We start from the raw sequence: 11083 nt of genomic DNA on the forward strand, positions 1-11083 counted from the left end.
TTTTTTAAAAAGATATAAAGCAAAACAAATTGTTTAATAATCTGGAACCTAAAGGAAAGAATATAGCAGGTAAGATTTGAGGTCTCCGTTTTGGAAAAAGTAGGTCTATTTTGGGTATATTCTAAGGGACCTATGACTTGCGTGAAGCACAAAGACTGGCATAAGTATCCGGGTTCAAGCCCCTGGCTCCCCACCTGCAGGGGAGTTGCTTCATAAGTGGTGAAGCAGGTCTGTAGGTGTCTATCTTTCTGTCCCCCTCTCTGTCTTCCCCTCCTCTCTCCATTTCTCTCTGTCCTATCCAACAACGATGACAACAACAACAGCAATAATAACTACAGCAATAAAAAACCACAAGGGCAACAAAAGGGAAAATAAATAATAAATAAATAAAATAAAATAAAATAAAAAGCTTTGAAAAAAAATAACATTCTAGGCTGCACTCTTTGCAGGACCAGTCTTCCTCGAGTGGCATAATATGTTAACCCAACCTCCCTTCAGACAATGGGGCAGTCCCTACCAATGTTGTCCTACATTGAGGGAAAGGTACTATAGAGGCCCACAAAAGGGTTCACCATGTTGTTCCTGATGAAGATGATCAGTGATGGTAGAGAGAGGGATTTGTTAGAGGTCTAGGTCCTACATGTCTGTGTGGGAATCCTAGGATTCCCTGACTAGGGCCCTGGATGATGGGGTGGCCTGATAGTGACCAAAGGAACCCTCATTAAAGAATGCCAGTGTCTTGCCCGTATCCAGCTTTTGTAGTCCTTACCTTGTCTGATAAGGTTAGCTTTGGAGTAGTTGAGGGAAATAAAATTGAGGAAGTAGGTGAAGAGAGTATCTAGGTCTAAGTAGAAACTATTTGATTAAGTACTTTATGGTACCTAATAAAAAATATATCTTTTTTAGGTTTTTCTATTTGCTTGCTGCATTTATTGAGTCACTGCAAACTAGTGTACACTTTTACATAAGGTATATATTTTTCTTTAACTTATAGATTTATGTGCACATGTGATCTGTCTCATGGGCCCTGGTTTTTATCTAGGTTCTGTGACTTTGTTAGGAAGTGCATCATCCAAAATGGAATTAAGGAGTCCTATGAGCTAGGAAGAGTCTCACCAGAGTAATGGAGCTGAAAGTTTGACATCCCACACCTGGTGTCTCAGAGGTGGTACTGGTGGCGTTGATTTTGTTGAGCTCAGCAGATTCAGTATCAAGTGGTATAGATCAAAAGAAGCGTGCACGAAAATGAGCCATGCCCCAGAGGTTCCAGGACTGGGAGAAATATGGGTATTATAGAGAATGAGGAAGGTTCCTGCTGTCTTAGAGTTTAAGACTGCAATAGGTAGTTATTACTGTAACAAAGTTATTTGGGAATTTGGTTTACTTTGAAAAATCCCATGGTTAGGATTTGCTGAATCATACAAAACCTTACCATGATGTATGCCACTTAATGCTATTTACATATAGCTGTATATTACATAGTAACACAACCAGTTGCTTCTGATCTTCCTGGTCCAAGACTATAAGTGATTTAATATTTCAAATAACTAGTCATTTTTAGAACTAGATTAACAGTTCAAGCCCACTGTTAAGACTCAATCAGGTTACCAATTTTAAACCTTAAGTGGGTAGATTGAAGGAATATATATTCAGAACTAGGGTCTATGCATCAAGAAGTTTGAGACTTTCAATCTACTTTTCCCCTCTCATACTGATTAAGTAGTGATCTGTAAGTCTATACGTTAATAGTAATAGGACTATATATTAACACCTTTCCGACTCCAAAGGTCTGTATCTGTACCCTACACCCCCCCCCCATAGTGAAACTTAAAAACTGCCCTCACCCTCCACTCAGAGTTTTTTACTTTGGTTCAGTACTCCAAACTCAGTCAAATTCTACTTTGCTTTTCCCTATCTGTTCTTCTTTCTCAACTTCTGTTTATGAATGGGATCATCCCATACTCATCTTTCTTTTTCTAACTTACCTCGTTTAACATAATTCCTTCTAGCTCCATCCAAGATGGGTCAGAGAAGGTGGGTTCATTATTCTTAATAACTGAGTAGTATTGCAATGAGTATATATACCACAACTTTCTCATCCGTTCGTCTGTTGTTGCACACTTGGGTTGTTCCAGGTTTTGGCTATTATGAATTGTGCTGCTATGAGCATAGGTATACACAGATCATTATGGATGGGTGTGATGGAGTCCTTAGGATGTATTCCTAGGAGAGGAATTACTCTGTCATATGGAAGGTCCATTTCAGACCTTTTGAGGATTCTCCAGACTGTTCTCCACAACTGTTGGACCAATTTACATTCCCGCCATCAGTGTGGGAGAGTCCTGAACTTTTATTGTTGGGAATGTTCTTAATAATAACTGTTTTGATTTCTTTGCCTGTGATTGGCCCATTTTGGTTCTGTAGTTCTTCCTGATTCAGTTTTGGAAAGGTATATGTTTCAAAGAATTCTTTCATTTCTTCTAGGTTCTCTCACTTGGTGACTTATAGTTGTTTATAGAAGCTTTGCATGATATTTTGGATTCCTGTGGTGCCTGTTGTGATGTTTCCTATATCATTTACAATTCTATTTATTTGAGTCTTCTCACCCCTTTTTTGTGAGTATGGCTAAGGGTTTGCCAACTTTGTTTAATTTTTCAAAGAACCAACATTAGGCTTTATTGATCTTTTGTATGGTTCTTTTTATTTTCAATGTTATTTATTTCTGCCCTAGTTTTAGTGATTTCAGTCCTTCTGGTTGCTTTAGGGTTCCTTTGTTACTATTCTTCTAAGTCTTTAAGGCATGCAGTCAGGCTGTTTACTTGAGCTTTTTCTTTTCCCTAATGTATGCTTGTATGGCTATGAGTTTCCCTCTAAGTACTGCTTTAGCTGTGTCCTGAATATTTTTTATAGCTTTTGTGTTCATTTTCATTTGATTGTAGGTACATTTGAATTTCTTCTGTGAGTTCCTCTTTGATCCAGTGGTTGTTAAGCAGTGTGCTGTTGAGTTTCCATATTTAGGTATTTTTATTAATTTTCTGTTTGTTATTGTGTTATCTTAATTCCACTGTCATCTGAGAAGATGTCTAGGATGATTTTAGTACTTTTAAACTTGTTATACTGTCTTTGTGGTCTGTCCTCCAGAATGTGTCATATGGACTCGAAAAGAATGTAGATTCCAATTTCTTGAGGTGAAAAACTCTGAAAATGTCCAGAAGGTCCAGTCTATCCATCTCTTCAATTAATTCTTTTGTTTCTTTGTTGATTCTCTGCTTAGATGATCTATCTAAGTGTTTCAATGGGGTGTTGAAATCTCCTACTATTATTGTGTTACTATTGATGTATTTTTGTAGCTCTTTTAGTAAGTTTTTGATGTATTTAAATGGACCCTCACATTAAAAATTTTATACATTTCTGTATACCACCTGACAGTTGCAGGTATTGTTTATTACATTTAGTGGTCATTATTTCTACTAAAAATTTCTAAGATCTATGGAATAGCTTCACATCATATGCTATTTATTTCATTGTCTGTTCTTATAATACTACCATGTATGAATTTTTTAAGGTAGGTACTTGATTTTATACCATGTTTGCATATCTAGTAAGCGAATTCATCCTCTCAAGGAAGATAATTTCCCCTTTGCTCTATAGCTTTTCTTTGTTTTTCTTTTAAGAACATTCTCAGTTGTTGATCTTTGGATGATGTATTAGTTTAGGAGAACTTATTTTTCAGAGACAGACCAGCATAGGGCTAGGCATTGGAACCATAGTTGAGTTGCTGATTTTATTTATTTATTTATTTATTTATTTATTTTTGCCTCCAGGGTTATCGCTGGGGCTCAGTGCCTGCACCACAAATCCACTGCTCCTGGAGGCTATTTTTTGTTGCCCTTGTTGTTATGACTGTTGTCATTGTTGTTGGATAGAGCAATGAGAAATCAAGAGAGAAGGGGAAGACAGAGGGGGGAGAGAAAGATAGACACCTACAGACCTGCTTCACTGCCTGTGAAGTGACCTCCCCCCCGCAGGTGGGGATTGCCGATATAATTTCCACCATAAAAATATTTTCAACTAAAAGTTCAAGCCATCTTTCCTTACTGAACCAAAACAAACATTGAAGAGTATGAATATGCAGGCAATTTGCACAACAGATTTAAAAAACTGCCAACATTATTTTTAATTTTATAGACAAAGCACTGGGCACAAGGAGGTTGGGTTTTTGGCTACAGAGTTCCTTGCTCCATTTGCAGGTGGGTGGACAGAAAAGAGTAGAAAGGGGGACTGTGAGGGTCTTCAAGCCAAGACAGAAGAATTGATTTAGAACTTGCCACTTCCAGAAATTTCTATTGTTTGACACCCTCTCCTTCGTAGTCTGCCATGCTTCGTTATTGAAGTTGAACTAGGGCCCATTGCCTAGTTCCACAGAAGGCCAAATCTATCACACCAGCTTTGCTGGAAAGAAAAAGGCTTTATTGTTGTCTGAACTCACTGTTGGAGGATGGACCTATTCACTCAAATTAACCTCTTCTTCTACCAAAGAGTATCTGCATTTTGTCCAGGGAAATTGAGGGAGTATGAGAAAGCTCACAGCTGTATTTTGATCAGCCAGCATGACTTTGAAGAAAAGCAGATGGAGGGGCCAGGCAGTGATGCACATTATACATTAGTTAAGTATACACATTACAGTGTGCAACAACCCAGATTCAAGCCCGTGGTCCCCACCTACAGGAGGAAAGCTTCACAATTGGTGAAGCAGGATTATAAGTGTCTCTCTCCCTCTGTATCTCTCCTTCCCTCTCCTCTGTCTTTATCCAATAATAAATAAATAAAGATTAAAGGGAAAATGCAGGTGGAGTTGTCCTACATCCCCTCCGGGTGTAGGACTCTCTCCAGGGGCTGAGAGTCCATGTGTTCCCTACTCAGGAAGGAATTCCAGATTCTCAAGTGATGGTGGCAAGGGCACAGTGTTTATTGAGAGAATACTTAGGTCCAAAGTGACCTGGAGTTGAAAAGCTGCGAGATCAGTTGTGAGAATAAGTGAGTCAGTGGGTGTTAGTTTATAGGAACACTGGGCCTGAATCATAGGAAGCACTTGGTCAGTGTTTCCAGAGGGTGTGATCTCCTGCTGCATAGGACCTTGCCGCCTCCATCTCTGTCTGTCTTTCATTATGACAGAATCAGATTGAGCCTAATAAGGCTTTTAGGTGTCAATGCTGCCTCAGTCAGAATAAAGCAGCATGCTGAGAGCTTCCTACATGTCAGCCACCACACTCATTGCTTCATGGATGGACTTTTGCTCATTTAGTGCCAGCAGCCAGAGAGGGGGCTCAGTGGTGGAGTTAGGGACTGGCTAGCATGAGATCCTGAGTGTGAACACTCCAGAGCTTCCAGGACCAGGGTTCCACAAGCTTCCTCCTGAAGCAAAGATCCTAGTCAGTTTCTCCTGCTCTTCATTATGTCTAGAGCATGGAGCCATCAGGGCACAAGCCCAAGGCTGTCCTGTGTCCAGGTTCAGTGTGAGCCCACTAAGTGGTGGAGAGAAACTCCACCCATCTACCCACCCCAGTCCTCTCCTCTTTCAGGACCACAGGGAACAGCCCTGTCTTTTTGGGTCTAGGTTTTATTATCATTGTTTGAAGTCTTTGTAGTCTTTACACCTGTTCCATCTCTGGACTCCTCCATCCCTGTGGGCCATAACAATGAAGACCACCAGCCACCAGCCACCAGCCACTCAGCAGAGCAGGAAGCACCCTGGAAAGTGACTTGGAATGTGTATCAGTGATCTTGTGCCTGGTCTTCATGGTGTCCCACAGGCAATTCCTAAATGCTCACAGAGGATGGACCATAGTGAGGTCCTGTCTGACTGAGTGCAATGGGACCTGCTGGGAAATTGTGCAGATGCATTCACATCTGCCATGTTGTCCCCTCAGGCTATTGCTAGTTCCCGCAAGAGTTGGGACATTCTCAGAGCCCCTGTTCCGCCATGTTGTCCCCTCAGGCTATTGCCAGTTCCTGCGAGAGTTGGGACATTCTCGGAGTGCCTTTCCCAACCAATCCTGTCCCGGCTCGTCACTCCCAATTTTTGCCCTATAAAGCCCTTCTTCTTCCACCCCTCACTCTCTTGTCTGCTTTTCAGTTCGGTGAACAGAAAGGGTGCAGCACGTAGCAGAAGGTGGCCATTTTGGCTAGCTCCACGTGGCCTGAACTGCTGCGCTCTCAACCAACTCTGAGGTGCCCATGCGAATAAAGAATTGTGTTCCCTTTCTGCTCTGGATCTCCTCTCTCTCTGCTCTGCATCACAGCCCGACAGGGACCCACACTGGAATGAGTGCTCCTCAGGGAGTCAGTCAGTTCTTGTCTTTCTGAAAGGAAGCCACTGTGATTTCTCTCCCTTCATGCCGGAGGTGCTGATTTTCCCAGCTGCCCAATACTCAACTTGCTCTAATAGATTTCATAGCTACCATTTATGAACTGCTAGAACATGCCAGGCACCTTGCTAAGAACTCTATACAGGTCATTTCTCTTGTTTTTTTTTTTTAATTTTTATTAGTTATTTAATATTGATGTACAAGACTGTAAGATAACAGAGATATAATTCCATACAGTTCCCACCACTAGAGTTCTGTGTCCCGTTGCATGCATTAGAAATACCCCTATTGTTTACCCCTCTGGGAGTATGGACCAAAACTCTTTTTTGGGGTGCAGAGGATGGGAGTTCTGACTTCTGTAATTTCTTCTCCACTGGATATGGATGTTGGCAGGTCGATCTATACCCCCCCAGCCTGTTTCTATCTTTCCCTAGTTGGGTAGGGCTCTGGAGAGGTGAGGTTCTGGGACATATTGGTGAGGTTGTCTGTCCAGGATGGAATCATAGTAGCATATGAAACTTGGTGGCTGAAAGGTAGTAAGATGCAAACCAGGACAAAATGTTAGGTTCCAAAGATGGAAATAGAGCAGGTGAAATTAGGGACCTTAGGGTTGGAAGAAGCTAGGAAGTCTATTTTAGGAATGTTTCTTGAAGAATATGTCTTAGTAATCTTTACTTAAGCTTGATAGCTAACATGGGAGTAAACTAGAACTACTGTCTAAGAAGAAGGTGTCAGAGTTGAGAGTGGACCTAGAAGCAGGATTAGGGCAGAAAGTTGCTCGCAAATTTGAAGAAAATATATAAATACATTAACTATTTACCACAATGATCTAACCTGAGGACCATATCTATTCATATTTAGCATGGTATTGAATACACTAGCCCCTGCCACAGAGCTAACACACAGGACATTGCAGGCTTATGGTCTGTTCCTGCATCAGAGCCCCAACACCTTGCTCCCTGCTCCTCTAGTCCAGCAAAGGAATCCAGTGACAACAGGCACTGGGGCAGAAGTCCCTGAGCCACCTAGCTAGCACCCTGCCAACAAGACTGGGCGAGGTAGAGAGCCTGGAGATGAGAGAATGGCAGCGAGAGACTGCACAGGAACAAAGAACAATGAGACCAAGCTTTAGATACCAGGCAGGAAAAATATGAAGGGGGTCCGCCCAAAGAGGTCTGAGCCCATTAAAACTCAAGAGCAGAATACCAGTGTCCAAAATAGAAGCTGCCAAGTGCTGACTGGCAGTTGGGTTCCGGGAATGCATTTCAAGTTCAAGGCGAGAGCCTGGTCAGAGAAGGAAGGACTCACATTCAGGTCTACTGTCGGCTCAATCTCTGTCTAATGTATTTTTAAATTTTTAAAAGATTATTCACCGCAATTGTGTCTGGGCACACACACAGGGGAGAAAAATCAATGCTGAGTCTTACACATTGGCGCCTGTCTCTGACACCCCCCCCACCCTACCCCCATACAAGGGACCTGAAGTCAGCAGGATTGTAAAGAGTGGAGTCCTATGGCAGGCTTCACAAGAGTTCTAGCAAGCGGCTGTAGTTATTCAGACAAGTTTCTTCAAACTAACTTTGTCTTCTTTTTGATTCTTATAGTGAAATTATTTTAAAATCATATTCTAAGAATTAATGAGAGAGAGAGAGAGATCAGCAATGACAAGGATTGACTCTGTGGCCTCTGGGGTGTCAGATATACAATTACCACTGCACACATATGGTTTGTCACACAAGTTCAGTTTCACTTCTCCTGGGCTGCTTTTTCTATTTTCTTTTATTTTATTAGTGATTTACAAAATTTTGGGATAATAGATATAATTCCACATTATTCCAATCACTAGAGTTCTGTGTCCCCATTCCCTCCATTGGAAACTGCAGTGGTTTTCCCAAGGTCACAGACATGGGTTGAAAGCCCTCCAGTCATGTGCCCCTAACATTTCTTCCCCTCTGGGGATATAGAGCAAAATTCTTTTTGAGGTGCAAAAGGTGGGAGTTCTGGATTCTGTAATTCCTTTTCCAGTGAACAGGGGTATTGGCAGGTAGATCCATACTCCCAGCCTATTTCTGTCTTTCCCTAGTGGGAAAGGGCTCTGGAGAGGTAAGGTTCCAAGACACAATGGTGAGGTCGTCTGCCCAGAGAGATCAGGATAGAATCATAGTAGCATCTGAAACATGGTGGCTGCAAGGCAGTAAGATATAAAGCAGGACAAAGTGTTTAATAAATAGGAACCAAAAAGTAGGAATAGAGCAGATCAGATTAAGGATCATGGAGGTGGAAAGAAGCTGAGAAATCTATTTTATGTGTGTAACAGCATAGCAGGTCAAGAGGAGAGGCATCAAGAAATATAAACAAAGTCCCAGAGGTCCCAGGACTGGGAGAAATACAGATTTCTGAAGAGAAGGGGAAAGGTTCCTTGCAGTCTTAGAGTTTAAGGTGACAATAGATAACTATTATATTATAACCAAATTACTTTGATAGTCTTAGTGTTAAGGCTGGGCTGCTTTTACATTACACAGAAAAATGGAGAGATACCAGAGCACCTGTTTACCCCAGTACTTTGGCATGTCCCCTATGGTGCTAAATGGCTTGTGAATCTGGCCCATCTGTGTGGCAAGACAAGCACCCAACCCACTGAGCTATTTCTAATTGCCCCTTGCAATTATTTCTTAAAACCGTATCCATCTATTAATTTGAGTATGGAGTAGGAGAGGTGGTAATATTTGATTAAGTACTTTATAGTTTCTTCCTTAGGTTCTTCATCTTGCTTGCTGAACTTATTGGGTCTAAGTCTACTCACAGAAGACTACTGAGCACTTTCACTTTGAGGTAGTTTCCCCTAACTTATGGATATATGTGGACATGTTCTGTCCCTTAGGCCCTGGTCTATCTCTGGAGTCTATAATGTTGTTAGGGAATGTGCCTTTTTCATGGAACTACATAGTCCCATGTGTTAGGAAAGGTCTCACCAGATTATTGGAGTTGGAGGTTTCTCAGGCCTGATGTCTCTGGATACAGTCTGAAATAAAATGTGGTGTGGTGGCACTGGTTGCGGTGATTCAGTGAGGTCAGTAGAGGCACACATGGTAGGGGATCAAGATGCAAGAAATGACATTGCTTAAAGCAAAGGCAGATTTTTTGAGGGACAACAGTGACGTGTTGTAAGTGTTGTCTTGTAAAGACTGGCTGGCTTCCTTCCTGTTTGCTGGGAGGTGATTTTTTTTCATCTCTGGAGTGACCAAATGGCCATAATGCAGGGGTTATAGTCATAGTGGTGCCTCCAGAGTCTAATATGACCATGGTGGACCTCTAGGTGGCTTCAAGATGGAGTGGGGAAGACCAACCCTGTGAGAGGAGGGGTAGGTGCTAATCTGGGACATCATATTCATGGAAAAGAAAATAAGTAAACTAGTTATGCTTCCCAATTCCTGCCACACTCTAGATTTAACATTTTAGGAGAATGTTTAGGATTTCTTTTGACAAAAGATTTTTAGAGATGTATCAATACCAAATCAGAGCACAATCTCTAGCCAGACACCAACAGGAAGTAATTTTTGCTTCCTACTCATTTTTGCCCTTCGTGAGAGCCTGACAAATAAAGATAAATTACTAGTCTAGAGCATCCCAACTAACGAAGCCACTGTAGTCACTTAAACGAATCTCAAAGTCGTGTTTTGCTACGTTAGCTAAAATTTCTCCTCTTCTTGTCTTCCACAGTATGACCTGGAGTTAAATAAAACTCAGAAAGGCTGTGAAAACCAGGATCATTACCAGGGGACTGGGCTTTTGGGCTCACTGCTATTGGTTAACTGGAACAGGGGATGTCTCATGCCTGGGTAAGTGTGATTAAAGTCCTGTGTCCTCCCTACCCTCAAAGAGAAAAGTCCTCCTTTTCATATGGAACGAGGCACATGTGTGACTTTCAGTTGATCCTAGACATGAGAAAACTGAAGGTCCCCCAATTTATCTTAAGGACTGGTATGATTTAGTAGGGACATGTATTTTCAAACTGCCACAAAATTATTTGCTTCATAGATGCTAGTACTGTGGTGATGAACTCTAAGTAATGTGACCTTCTCTAGAGATACTAGTGAGAGGAACTATTTTAAGTGTTCCTTTTTTATGTATCTACTCTAATTAAGTCTTTACAAGAACTCTAAATACCAATACCCCCATTTTACTGATGAAGAAACTGAGGTCTCCAGAGGTTCAATAACTTGCCCAGGGCCACAACACAGGGAGGTGAAGGTAGCATTGCTGGAATGTTATCAGAGAATCTCTCATTTTTTAAAATCTTTTTAAAATTATTATTACTGGAGAAAGACAGTGAAATTGAAAGTGGAAGAGAAACCTTAAACAAATACAAATGGAAATACCTTATGATTCAGTAATTCCACCCCTAGGCATTTATCCAAAAGACATAGTAACACTGATTCAAAAGGATATGTGCACTCCCATGTCTTAGCAGGTTTACTCACAATAGCAAAAAGTTGAAAACATCCAAAATGCCCTTCAACAGATGACTGGGTAAAAAAAGTTATGGGACCTATACTCAATGGAATATTGCTCATAAATTAAAAAAAAAAGAGATGATATTGTGTTCTTTGGGATAAAGTGGCTGAAATTAGAGAAGATTATGATTAGTGAAGCAAGTAAAGAGGTGAAGAACAACTACAGAATGGTTTCACTCAGGTGTAGAATATAGAGAATTG

The 11083-nt window shown here is 41.2% G+C and overlaps 1 long non-coding RNA gene across 1 annotated transcript in view; it reads left to right on the forward strand.

Annotated features, from left to right (window-relative positions):
* The window catches only part of LOC132535310 (uncharacterized), a 902180-nt gene that overhangs the window by 600464 nt on the left and 290633 nt on the right, over positions 1-11083 (forward strand). The window contains exon 3 of the long non-coding RNA XR_009547106.1: positions 10089-10207. This is a non-coding gene — a long non-coding RNA (uncharacterized LOC132535310). The remainder of the gene's footprint in view (positions 1-10088; positions 10208-11083) is intronic.

This window comes from Erinaceus europaeus, chromosome 21 (assembly GCF_950295315.1).
Source record: "Erinaceus europaeus chromosome 21, mEriEur2.1, whole genome shotgun sequence".
Classification (NCBI taxonomy): domain Eukaryota; kingdom Metazoa; phylum Chordata; class Mammalia; order Eulipotyphla; family Erinaceidae; genus Erinaceus; species Erinaceus europaeus.